Source organism: Dermacentor albipictus, chromosome 4, assembly GCF_038994185.2.
Source record: "Dermacentor albipictus isolate Rhodes 1998 colony chromosome 4, USDA_Dalb.pri_finalv2, whole genome shotgun sequence".
In the NCBI taxonomy this organism is placed as follows: Eukaryota; Metazoa; Arthropoda; class Arachnida; order Ixodida; family Ixodidae; genus Dermacentor; species Dermacentor albipictus.
In genome coordinates this window covers 140,619,492-140,632,420 of record NC_091824.1, presented here as the reverse complement: position 1 = coordinate 140,632,420, position 12,929 = coordinate 140,619,492, and the positions used below count along the sequence as shown (strand labels likewise).

General features: G+C 47.9%; 1 protein-coding gene across 1 annotated transcript in view; it reads left to right on the top strand.

Moving 5' to 3' along the window:
- Nucleotides 1–12,929, top strand: part of wit (wishful thinking) — a 145,950-nt gene that overhangs the window by 57,907 nt on the left and 75,114 nt on the right. The gene's annotated exons all lie outside the window — the stretch shown is intronic.

Sequence of the window (12,929 nt, the reverse complement as noted above, 5' to 3'; positions counted from 1 at the left end):
CATATACAACCTTGAAGCTGCAGCTCCGTCATCATAAACTAAAAAAGAAAAGAAGAAGAAGAGGGGTGACTGTAGCTTGGTCTAACCTCGGATTGCAACCGTCCAAATGCTTTCGTATAGCTTTGCAATAGAGAAGCAAATCCACTTTGCCCACGACGAGTTTCTCTGGCCAAGTAATTATAATCGGCAGCAGTGACACTCGTGCGTTGAATGTACGAGAGCGAATCAGAAAGTCCTTGCCCTTAACTTTCTTTTTTAAGCCAGTTTACGGCGCTTAATGCAAAGTCATCACACCCATTCCCAGCGGTGGACCTTTCTTGGACCGGCCCGGCCTTATCTGCCGGCAACTCCGCGGCAAGGCGCTGCTGTCAGTTGTTGAACATGGCGGTTGTGCTTCACGAAGTGCGATTCGGCTTCTGTGGAGCAAGGGACGAACGCCCATCAAAATTCTCAGGGAATTGCAGCCCACGTATAAGGAAAGGTGTCTCGCTTTGAGAAGTGTGAGGTGGCGGAGTTGCGAGTTCGCAATAGGCCGTAAAGCGAAGACAGCGGTCCGACGGTGGCTCCACAGTCAGCCGGACGAATTCTAACAGCGGACCATCTCAAATTTAGTGCTGCGATGGGACAAATGTCTGAACCGGTGTGGGGGCTATGTGGAAAAATAGTGTAAGGTACGTAGAGTAGTATGTACATTTGTAATTACTTGTATGTACCTTATTTTGGGTCAAATACTTTCTGATTCGCCTTCGTTGTCAGTCTGTTTGTCCCACCGAAAATTCGGCGATAAATTTAACCGCTTTTGGACGTTCACGAGTTGAAACCAATGTCTCTATGCAGATACCGTGATCCAAACAAGGGACGCAGCTCTAGCTAACTATATATATATATATATATATATGCGCTACTCCACGACTCCCACGGTTGTTGAAGATATTGCAGAAGCAGGTGGCGTTCTAGTGACCTTTTCCTGGACCTTATGCCACATGCAGTGTTTTTCGAAAAGTGCTACGGAACACCCAGCAGTCATCGAAAGAATTTGGCGAGAACGCGGTGACCGCTCTGCGTGGCGGGCGCCATTGCACAACATTTAGCATCGGCCTGAAGAGCATGGCGAGGAATTAGCAACGACATTTATCAGTGTGCAAGTCGCTTTCTCCACTTCTCTTCAAACCTAATAAATAAAGGAGCGCATATTGGTGCGACCTGGCAGAATCACAACCACATTTTCAGCGAAGCTGTTTCTTTCCATAAGTTGCAATAAGAATTTCGAGCAGCTTCAAAAATACGTGAGATTAAACTGCATGCTTCAAAGCGCTGCTCCAATTTGACTCGCGCGTGGAACCTTGCCCGCATATAGCCTTTTCGAGCACATGTTGAAGTATTTTTCTTTTTTTTATATAGACTAACTCAATAAAGTTGGTGTAACGTCAAGTTTCCCCAGGACACTGCGAAACATGTCGTAATGTTGCCGTATAACGATGTCGCGTAACGGCGCCTGCCAGTGGCTGAAGTATTCGGCGGCCACTCGTTTACTCCTTGCCATAAATCATCAAACGTGCTTTTTTCGTGTGACGTATATAAGGGGCCCTTCGGCAGTATCGATGCCAGGTGGCCTCGCCGCGGCGTCACCGTACGTGCTTACATCGTATTCGACTAAACGTCAACTGTACGAATTATTGTTCTTGTTTTTTATTGCGAGAAATAGCGCGAAGGCTGTACGCCGAGGGAAAGAAACGGGTCACCACTGTACTCACGACCATTGCTTTATTGCTTGTCCGCCCCTTATGCAGGGTGTCCCAGCTAACTTTTAGCCAGAGTTTAAAAGTATGGAAATGCCACGTAACTGGACACAATAAAGGTAATATTGTTTGCCGTCGCTTGGAGATACTCAAACAATTTTTCTTTTTTTCATTCCGCCTATTTAGATAATTGGTCTTCGTTAATAAACTTCTCAAATATTATAATTAGATGAAAAGTGTTAAGAAGAAAATTGTAGAGCGACACGAAAAACTCCCGTTACAGATTTCTGTTGCTCAATACGCGCTACTGCGCTACATAAAAGTGTTTTTCCGAGTGGGAAAGAAGCCCGCCAATGCACGCAAAGTGCCTCGAGGGGCCAGTCGCGCGGCAGTTTTGCGTGTATTCGTGGGTTTCTTTCACGCTCGGAAAAACACCTTTATGTAGCGCGTACTGAGCAACAGAAAGTTGTATCGGGAGCTTTTTTGTGTCGCTCTACAATTCTTTCGTTGACATTTTCCATATAGTTATAATATTTGAGAAGTTAATTAATGAAGACGAATTATCTAATTTGGTGGAATGAAAAAAAAAGGAAAATTCTTAACAACTTCAGGTAGAGAAGCACAGGGTAATAATAATATTTGGGGTTTTACGTGCCAAAACCACTTTCTGATTATGAGGCACGCCGTAGTGGAGGACTCCGGAAATTTTGACCACCTGGTGTTCTTTAACGTGCACCTAAATCTAAGCACACGGGTGTTTTCGCATTTCGCCCCCATCGAAATGCGGCCGCCGTGGCCGGGATTCGATCCCGCGACCTCGTGCTCAGCAGCCCAACACGAGAAGCACAGGGTAACACGTTATGCAAAAATGATTTAGAAAACACTTCATTGAGTGCAGAAGAACATTGTTCTTGCGGAACAACAGCACCATCTAACTCAGTTAACGATATTGTGTTACAGTGGGAACCCTTGACAGTTTTCCAAAAATTTTTAGTATTTTCAGTCAGCATCTCCAAGCGATGGCAAACAACATTACCTTGGTTGTGCCCAGCTCCCTGGCATCCGCATTTTTTAAAACTCTGGCTAAATTTAGCTGGGACACTCTGTATACACAACGAAGCACACGCGAAACCAGAAGGAAAAGAACGAACTACGCTTGCACAGATGTTCCGACCAACGATATCAGGGTGAGAGACGCATACTTGTTCAAAATGAAATACGCGATCGCCACTGCGCGATGTTTGCAGTGTGCGGTGACTTGAAAACAGGATTTGTGCGTATACGCGCGTGTTTTGCGTCCTCGAGAACTATTCCGAAAGATAATTTAAATTTGCGGTTCAGCTCCTTTAATATTCGCCGTGTACATTAATAGGACCTCGGAGCAGCGCTATGTATATACTGCTTCGTGCACAGCGAAGCAGGTCTGCAGTCTTTCTACAACATACTGAATGATATTGACCATACACGGTATAGTTACGTTGTACAGTGTGTGCCGGTGCGTGCCACGTGCGTGCGTAGTATGTACGAGCCATTGCAGTATCACCGTTGCCATCGGCATGCTATATGCGTGCGGCCATGCAAACATCTCCAGTATGAATTTCTCTCTCCTCTATACCGCAACCTATATACCGCGATTTCTTTGGCAAGCCCTACACACTTCGCATTCGGCTTTCTCTTTCTCCCGCGATTCAGTATAGCGTAGCAAGCCAAGACTCTCTCTCTCTCTCTCCATTCTGTGCTCCACTCACATTCAATTGGCCGACTGCCGGCACGATCAAAAGAACCGCTGAAGGCTGGTTCGCAGCTCCGCTTGGTGGAAAACGATCTCGCCGGTACTAGTGTTCCTGTATATGCTCCCGCAGGGAGCAGAGTTGCGCATACCTTTTCCGACGCCGCTCGCACCGCTATTGGCCGAGCGCGAAAAATGACGTCAAATGATCCGCGTCGCTGCGAAGCCAACTTTACGGGCGCATCGCCGACTCATGCGAACTCGTCGTTTCCGTCAGTGCCATCGCCAGTGCAATCAGCGGACCATCTATCGTGCGTTGAGAGGAGCAGCTGCGGGTTTCAGGTACGGTATTCGACGATGTGAAGTCAAGGACCTTGGTGAAGTGATACGAAACACATCGTACTGGCACTTGTATTCCAGTATGACGGGGTGCAGCGCACCACACTGCACAAACCGCACGGAAGTCAGCCATAGGAGTAAATGCTTCAGCCAAGCAAACTAGCTGGAGGCACACTGATACCATAGTGAGAGTGTTGTTGCTAACAAGTCTGGGCTTCTTGACTTTCAATGCACCCATCAGAGTTTAAAATTGAAATGAATAATATGTACCTCTCGTCAACCGCAATTTCTGAAGAGCTAGGACATCTTTGCAGAAAGCACACAAGGGAACAAGGACAAAGCGGGTGCTAAGTTGGCATATGCATATTTAGCTCTCGAGCTGCGATAATTGTAATACATTCCTTCTCCGTGTGAAGTTTTGAGAACAGTAAAATTTATTCTAGTCAATTTATTGTCTTGAAGTGCACAGGCTTATTTATTTTGTTAACTAATTGCTGCCATCGAAGCTAAGCCGCAATTGTATGTGTGCTAGCTTGTGAGCATCATGTATCAGCCAGTGGAACAAAAACTTGTGGTTCATTTAAACACGCTAGAAATCTGCGTTGTGCTTTGGTGAATGCTGTTTCCTGTGGGCGGGAGTGGAGTGAATGTACTGTTCAATGACGTAAAATTTCCTTGCCTCTGATGCGATAGGTCACAAAGCTTTGTAACCTGGCTTTTTGGCCAAAACCTGCTTCAGTGATTGCATTGATTTGATACAGTGTCTTCAACTACTGGCTTTTCTCTGAGTGGTAAGAGATCAAGAAAAAATGTGTTGTCACATTACAGTCTGCACTGTGTGAATAATTACTCTGCAAGTTTGCCATCTTGATGAGATTAGTGCAATAAAAATAACCTGTTGTTACTCTTAATGGCTTGTTGCATTTCCAGTTTCTTTGAATTCTGCCCGCAAGGTTCCAAGAACCAGCACACTTGGCCTGCTGCCAGCAGCCGTTCATGCATTCCCTTGTATGAAATACATTTGATCTAGAAGCTCTTGCATCTTGAATTTTTTTCTACTTGCAGATTTGCTGCTACTATATAGCTGATTAGTCTGCGGTATGAATGAATCGTAAAAGTAAGCTTTGCTTAAAATGTGCGCATGTGAACATTTGAAATGCGCTTAAATCTGTGTCTGCACCGCATGTATCGAAAACGTGCAGCTGTTGTGAACGATGGTTAGTGATAAATGACGCTCTGTTAACGGTCACTGACATAACTGCAGGCACGATAGCTCTCTTGGCGACGGTCATTAATCGGCTGGTTTCGGCAGCCAAAATGCGCTAAGTGTCCACCTTACGTGTGTGAAGTTTTAAACACTCTTTAAAACATTTCTTGCTTTCTGACAGTGATAAGACAACTTCATATGCATGCTGAAAATCATTGCACCGCCTTTTGTGGCAACGTACTGTGCGTTTGCGAGCGAACTTTGTAGCTTTTCGAGCCACGGGAGTATTTTATTTTGGGGAATCGAAGGGGGTCCTACCCCCTCATTGTACGTTCATGTGTGTTTGTATATGCGTGTTTACATACGTACGTACAAAGTTTCGGTTGGTTGGAAGCCCACCCCCTCCGACTGCACGAATGACTCGTTCGAGCGTAGCCTGTATTGAGAAGTGCCCTTTGCTAAGCGCCTGAGAACAATTGGCGCCTGTAGCTCGCGACCACTAGAGAAAAAGGCGGAACACCGCGCGGCATTTGGCTCCTGCGCGCGCGAGGAGTGGCTTCGCTGCAGAGCTGGATCACGACGGCGGACCTATGCGCAACTCTGCTCCCTGCGGGAGCATATACAGGAACACTAGCCGGTACAACAGATACGGACAGCCTTGCCGACGAGTCGTCCCGGCGCCGGCCGCGCCAGTGCAACCTGGCTTTAGTGCAACCGTTCGGAACAGAGCTTCCCATCGGGGGGGGGGGGGGGGGGGGGGGGGGGGTATGTATGTATGTACCGTGTACGACCACGAACAATGGCCGACCGGAAAACTAGCAGCAGCGCTGCAATTTCGTCTGCAGATGAACGCGGCCTAACGGCATGCTCTTTCGCTCGAGTTCCGCTATTAAAATTCCTGGCGCTGCGATCGGACAGCACAAAAATGTCCGCGGCCATCGCGCGAGAAGCGAGCGCCCGCGCCCTCGAGCGAGCCTTCGGAACACTGCACCCGCGGACGGAGCCGTTGGCTCCGCATTAAATGGACAGCGATGGGGGGTGATTGCTTTTAATTATACGCGCGCACGCCTGCGTGCTGACACCCGCTGCAGTCGGCGCGCGATAAATTAGGAGCGCTCGCTGCGCCCTTCGTCGCGCGTCGCCTGTGCGGGAGTGCCAATGGCTTCGTGTATAGCAGCGACCAGGACGCGGGCATACGTGTGGTGTGACTGTGGACCGAGCTCGAGCTGCAGAGTTAGGGCGGCGTCCACCTTGATGCATGCTCTCCTGCAATGGAAGCGTCGCCGAAAACAGATCATTGACGGAAGAAGAGCCGAACGGTTTAAGTGACCCAACACCCAGATCACTCGCTGTCGATCGATCGCGTGCTGCTTCCTATAAGTAATGCGTGCGTGTATAGCACTATACTGGATCGCTCCTCCTCAAAAATGTTCAGCGTGACGCGATCTGCTATAACTGAGCCGAAGAGCGATGCCTGGTACGTGTCTGAAAGGACTCGTAGCGCCGAGTTTCGTAAGCACTTTCAGTATACCATGTTCGTGACTATTCGGGTGAATCATCTCGTGGGAATATTATATGGCGGCAGCGTTGTTATGTGTCACGTCGCGCGTTTAGCAGAATCGTTCACTTATGGAATTGTTATATACTGTTTCGCTCCGCCACGGTGCACAGCTCGGTTCACCTGATCGGCTCGCGCAACGGTTGTGCTGTTCACATAACTGCGCGCTTTTACTGAGGCACCGCGCACCCGCTTGCTGGACGTGACGCGCAAGCTCAGCACCGGGTGCACATAGAGACTGACTCCTCTGGACTTTGTCTCACCCTCTGTACCGTGCAATGCAGCGACACATACGAGTCGCGTGAGCCAAAACCAACAACTCGAACGAGAAGGGCACGTCCATTATCCGCGGGTAATCCCTTTGTTTGCGATGCCAGCTGATGCCTGTAGAGAACCAGGTCTTGTCCTTCCTCTTGAGACGCGTAGCATTTTCTCGTTCCTGATTGGCTGAGGTGACCAGTATAGTACGTCGCTGCACGCACTGCACAGTATTGAGTGTAGCGTTGTTTCTCCGAACGGAGAGCGCTGGCGAGGGTCGCAAGGCCGAAAGAAAGCAGTGTTAAAGCCTTTCGCTTCTAGGGGAGACGGGAGAAAAGCCGCTTTGGTCTGGCCAACGTCTCTTGGGGCTGTCTCGACGTCGGCGCTCAGCTTCGCCGGAACGAGGTGGCTGTGTACCGACCGCACTTGCGCTTAGCCTCGCGCGTTCTTGCTGCATCGCGGCGATTTCGCGTGGACAAAACACGGCGCAGTGTAGAACCTGACGGAGGGCGAGGATGAGAACACGCAGCCTGCTGAGTAATCGTCACTAGCGGGGCCGGCGCGCTCTTGCGGCCGTTATAGACAGGCTGTTTGATTCATTCTTTTACATTTTTTATTCTCTTTAACGACTTCACGGACAGTAACATCTCTTTAGCGTCCCTGCATGGACTTTCCACGGAAATGAGCCCCGGTTAATGTCTCTAGATGAGCTCCTGCATCCAGGGAGGTTGGGCAAAGGTAATGTCTTCGTAGGCTAGCTCTTCGAAGAAAGCCACGCTCTTGGGACCGGTGAAACTTGACAGAGAGAGAGAGATTTGGGAGGGAGGCATTGCAACTATGACATATTTGATAGGTCAGGTTAACGTATTAGGGTGTAAATTTGCGGTGGACGGTAGACGAAATTAGAACGTCCCTAGGTAGCCGAACTATCGCACAGCGCAGGAACAGATCAACAATTCACGACAGACGGGACAAGCGTGAATTAAGGGTTCTCGTTTTACACGTTGCACGGACTTTCGCGCTATCCGTAACTACAGACGTGTGCATACCGACTAAGCCATCAACAAGCCCTCTTCGACGCCTAAAGATATCGTCCCTGGGTAAACAATTAAATCACGTTTCGATGTGTGCACGTTCCAGACAACGCTGGCTCAGGAAAAAGTAAACATATTTAGAATTACCTTTAGGGAATGCATGTAACATGAAAGTTCCCGCCTATACTGAAAAGTTTGATTCATACATCCCCTTACCTACAGGGCAGCCGGCCGGTCTACCGCTAGCCTCCCTGTCATCCTCTCTCTCTCTCTCTTGATTGATTCATTCATGGGGTTTACTTTCCCAGTTAGCAACACTAGGGTTATGAGAGACGTCCTAGTGGAGGGCTCCGGATTAATTTTGAACGCCTGCGGCTTGTCTAACGTGCACATAAAGCACAGTACACGAGCTTTCCTTTATCAGTTTGCCGGCATCGAAATGTGGTTGCCGCGGCCGGAAATCCAACCCGTGACCTCGCGCTCGACACCAGAATACCATGCAACCACTGCGGCCGCCACGGAGGGTACGCAGGGAAGTTAGGCCCTAAGGGGGCACATGCGCATGCGAGGTGACACTGCCCTGTTTGCTTGCGTGCACACAGAGTACCGCATACTTGGGCGCACGCACACGCACACACACGAACACAGTAAGAGATGCGGGTATAGCGAAAGCCTTTTTCATAACTATACGTTATGCACTTGTCACTTTAATGCATAAATATTTCAAGGTTACTTATATTCCGATAAAGATACCAGGGATATATAGAGGCGTCGGAGCCGATGGGAGGAGATGACTGACCTCGCCTCAAAGAAACTTCTGTTCTCAATGTTCTGGCTATGTGCTCTTTCAGGTACAAGCAGGATGCGGCAGGCAATCGAATCGCGCCTAATTCTACGCTCTTTTTTTTTTAATGCTAAAGCATTAAATGCCCCATTATGCGAAAATCCGGCGTCGTCGGCGTCGCCATCAATCGATGGCTTAAAAAATATGGCCGACGGCGCAAAGAGTAAACTCACGTCAAAAATGCTCCGATTGAAGTCAGATTTCTCGGGAAAGTTCCTGTAAACAAAGTAAATGAATGGTTTTGAAAATAAAATTTGTCAAATTTCGGTCCGGGTGGGAATGGGAACCCTGGCCTCTGGGTTGCGGGAGGAGCACGCTTCTCCAACGCCAGAGCTGCTCCGCGGTTCTGGTTGGTTATGAGAGGTGTGTCTTGCTGCTTGCGTTATTGTACACTTGACAGCGCAGCCAATGGGGAGGAGGTGGCGCCACGTCATGTTTGTATAAAACAAAAAGCATTAACGTACAATTGAACGCCGCTGAGCGGACCTTCGAGTGATGAATTCCTCGCGGGCAAGCGAGCGCGTAGAGACGCTTGGCGCGTTTTGATTCGGCTTTACCGAGGCGCACTTATAACTTAAGCGAGAGCATGCGCGAGCAAGGAACTCGCGAAAAAAAAAAAAAACGTCGCCAAAGGGACTATAACGTTTTCGCATTCCCACACGTAAAAGCAGTCTTAAGTGTCCCTGTCGAATTCTTTTATCCCACGTACCGAAACTGCAAGAGCTCTCTTCTTGTTTTTCCACGCGGGGACATTCGCAAGAGCACACGCAAATCCAGCGCAATATCCGAGGCGTTCGCCCGGTGTATTTCATGAAGGTAAGGGTGGGGGGGTGGGGGGGGGACATTATAACGTTCACCACCTGCCCACGTCTCCATCGTCCTCCGCTTCCGCCATTAAGATGTGCAGCCTGGCGTAACACGAACGCGCGTCGTCTGGGCAGTGCGGCGTAAGTGCGCGGTTAGGTCACGTGTGGTCGCCGCCTCGAGCTTGTGCGATCCTCTGGGAAGAGAGAGGTGCATGCGGTGCGCTCCCATTTGTCGCGTTTTGCGCTCGCGCGCGCGCGCTTCTGAAAGCACTGCGTAATGTGATCGGTGGAGCCGCGGGAAACCTGCAATTGCAGCCGACGCGGAGAACGCCACAGGCGCGTATCTCGCCCAGCCTCTCGCCGGTGGTTAAAAGCGTCTTCGCGCATACTTCTCGGAAAACACGAGCGGTTCGTTCATTCGCGGTCGTTCTGTAAGACGCCCGGACAGATGTGAAATGGCCCCTAATAAATGGTTGGAGTGGCAGGACTGGTTGCGTTTTGCTGTGGGCGAGCTATTAGCACTATTAGCCCCGAGAATTAGGAGTGGCGCCCTCTCGCGAGTGACGTCACGGCCAGGACGCCGCTCGCTCCGGCTCGCTCGGCTGCCGCGCGCGCTCGTTCCCTTCGTGTATGCTTGGGGTATGGGTGGCTCGAGCCGTACGTATTGAAGAATACGTCGGCTTCTTTCAGCTGCCACACCTTAACCACAGTTTCCTCTTCAAAGGCGTGTGAGTCGAGAAACTTTGCGGCTTGGATATCGCAAGTAAAGTAGCGTTAAAGGGGTCTACTAGGTTTTGCAATGCATATATGCGCCGTGTCTATCGGTAAATTTTGACTAAAAAAAGAATATCTGCAAATTCAACGCGCGAAGTTCTGTATGATGCTTCGATAAACACTTAACATTCCTTTAGTATTTAGCTATGAGAGGCATTGCATTTTACGTGGAAGAAACATTTGGTAATTGGCGTCAACATGTTATCCGATGTTAGAAAGACGCTGCCCAGCGAAGCTGTCATCACGATTCCTATTACTCTGGTGTGTTGTTCTATTCAAATATGGCCATTCATTGTTGCGTAAAAAAATAGTTAGGCGCGTATTTCTTATGAAAAAGTTAGGTGCTACTTTGATCCCCCTCTGAAACAGGCCTCCAAAAAACGAATTGCTCATGGCTGCTAACACGACGGCGCGTCATGTAGAGTATTTACATAGTTAATTCACAAACACCAAACTAACAATCACCTGAGAGAAAAGTTTCGTTGTTAAGATCGAGAGCCACTCAATTGGAAGTGATGAAATGTTTCATAGTGGCCCTCAGTAGCCTTTATCGACAATATGGCACACCCCTGATCACGTAACGGTAGCAATCGACTGTCCGTATGGCGAGGCACGCTATGTTCGCGAAACCCATCAGTTCACTACAACTTCGAATTAAAACCATAAAGCATTTTTTACAGCGCCAACTGGAATGGCTAAAGTATTATCGAGCTACTACACCGCAGCTTAGATTGCCTACAAAAGGAAAATTCAAGCACCTTCTGTCTCACGATGTCTCGATCCAGCGTTATTTAATTATACAAACGGATAACAATTCGCTTCGCCGGTACATAAATTAAGGCTAAATTAAGTTTGCTCCAATCCAGCCGCAAACATTCATAAAGAAAGCACCACAAGCCTTGCATATACTTTCACTTGATTTCTGACCCTCCACCGGGGGAATTTCGATATCTTGAATATGTCCCATACTACTAGTCATTGACGCTTCGACGTCTTTCTGGCTGCAGCTATGCGGTCCAGCAGGCATGCTTCACTAAAAAAATTGGGCCGAGCAGCCTGTGTCAGTTCGCCAAACAGATTCGTCATGTATATTCCTCAAGCAACAAGCACCAGTAAATTTCTCAAGTGAGTTTGATTTGATTTGATTTATTAATTTCCATTTACACACACACATGTGCAGAGGAGTGGTAAATGGAGGTGGATGAGGGAAAAAAGCCGCACAGACGCGGCTTGAGGTAACTTCACCCCCTTAGGTACAATATGGCTGCATGGGGTAACACATCAAACGCCATATAAATTACATTTATATAGTGGCCATAAAACATTGCAGTTATACAATATATGAAAGAACAGTAAAATATTTCCACAATAACAATGCAAAACACACTGCGGCATTGAAATAAATAAATGATATACACTAGGTAACATAGACAAAAAAAAAGAGGAACATAACATACATTATTAATCATTAACAAACGCTCTCTAAAGAGGTGAGTTGAGCGTGTAGCACGGAAAAGGGAATATATATTGGTACATTCCTAATTGTACTCTGTAAATAGCTGTAAGCCTTCATTAACTTTACTTCAAGTTTCCGCCGCTTAAAAAAAATAAACACGTGAAGAACCGCCTAATGTTGACAAGCAGGTAAAGAAGCAAGTGAGGCGTGTAGAATCTAAGCTCCAGTATTAGTTAATTCCCCGTGCTACTGCCGAGCGTTTCTGTGAGGAAATGCAAAAATTCGATATTATACCATGAACTACTCGTCGTGAGCAAACCTGTTTTAGCGGAATAAAATCAACGTGACTGCTGTAGAAGTCATATATAGCCAACTTTGTGACATACTTGTTGCAGCGCGGCAAGTATGGTATCATAACTGGATTCCTATAGGCTATGCTTTTGCGATTGTCTATGCGCGTATGAAAAACCCGCAATGGGCTGGTCTGCGTCGCTTCGGCTGGCACTGTAGCGTTGCCTTCGAGAGCTGCATTGTTGTCTAAGAAATTAGCTCTTTGAATAAATGTTCGCAAAGCAAGACGTCGTAAAAATATATTTGAGACGACCACCATAAGTATACAAGCAGAGAGAACGAGGGTGAACAAACGAAAACACCGCAGAAAGCGCCCGGACAACGCCCGAACTGTAGCAGACGACAGGCGCGAGTCCGTGCCCTGACGTCACGCGAGCGGCGCTCGCAGCGCCGCTCGTGTTCGTTCTCGGGGCTAATAAGTGGTTTGGTCGTGTTGGATATCGGGTTGTTAACTTGAACTGGCTACTGAAGAGGAGAGCGAAGTAATAACGGCAATAAAAATTAACCAGGAGATAGCAGAAGCAGTGCGTAAACGTGAGGGTGGAGCTACGTACCTGCGGTACGCTGACAGTTAACAGCTATGCGTTTTTTGTTGTATATACTTTCTTTTTGGATACGCGTTTTCGACGATTAACTAGAAGTGGCTAATAAAGAGCTGAGTGAAAAAAAAATAATCATAGCGATATCAGCTAAGTGTATGGGCCACGCTCTAAGTACGCTGACAGCAGCTATACGTTCTTTATGTTGTAAATGTTCTTGTATTGAATACACTTGGTCTAACGTTATGCAATGTAAGAAAGATTGAAGCTGCAGTCACTGATTATGTTTCGACGT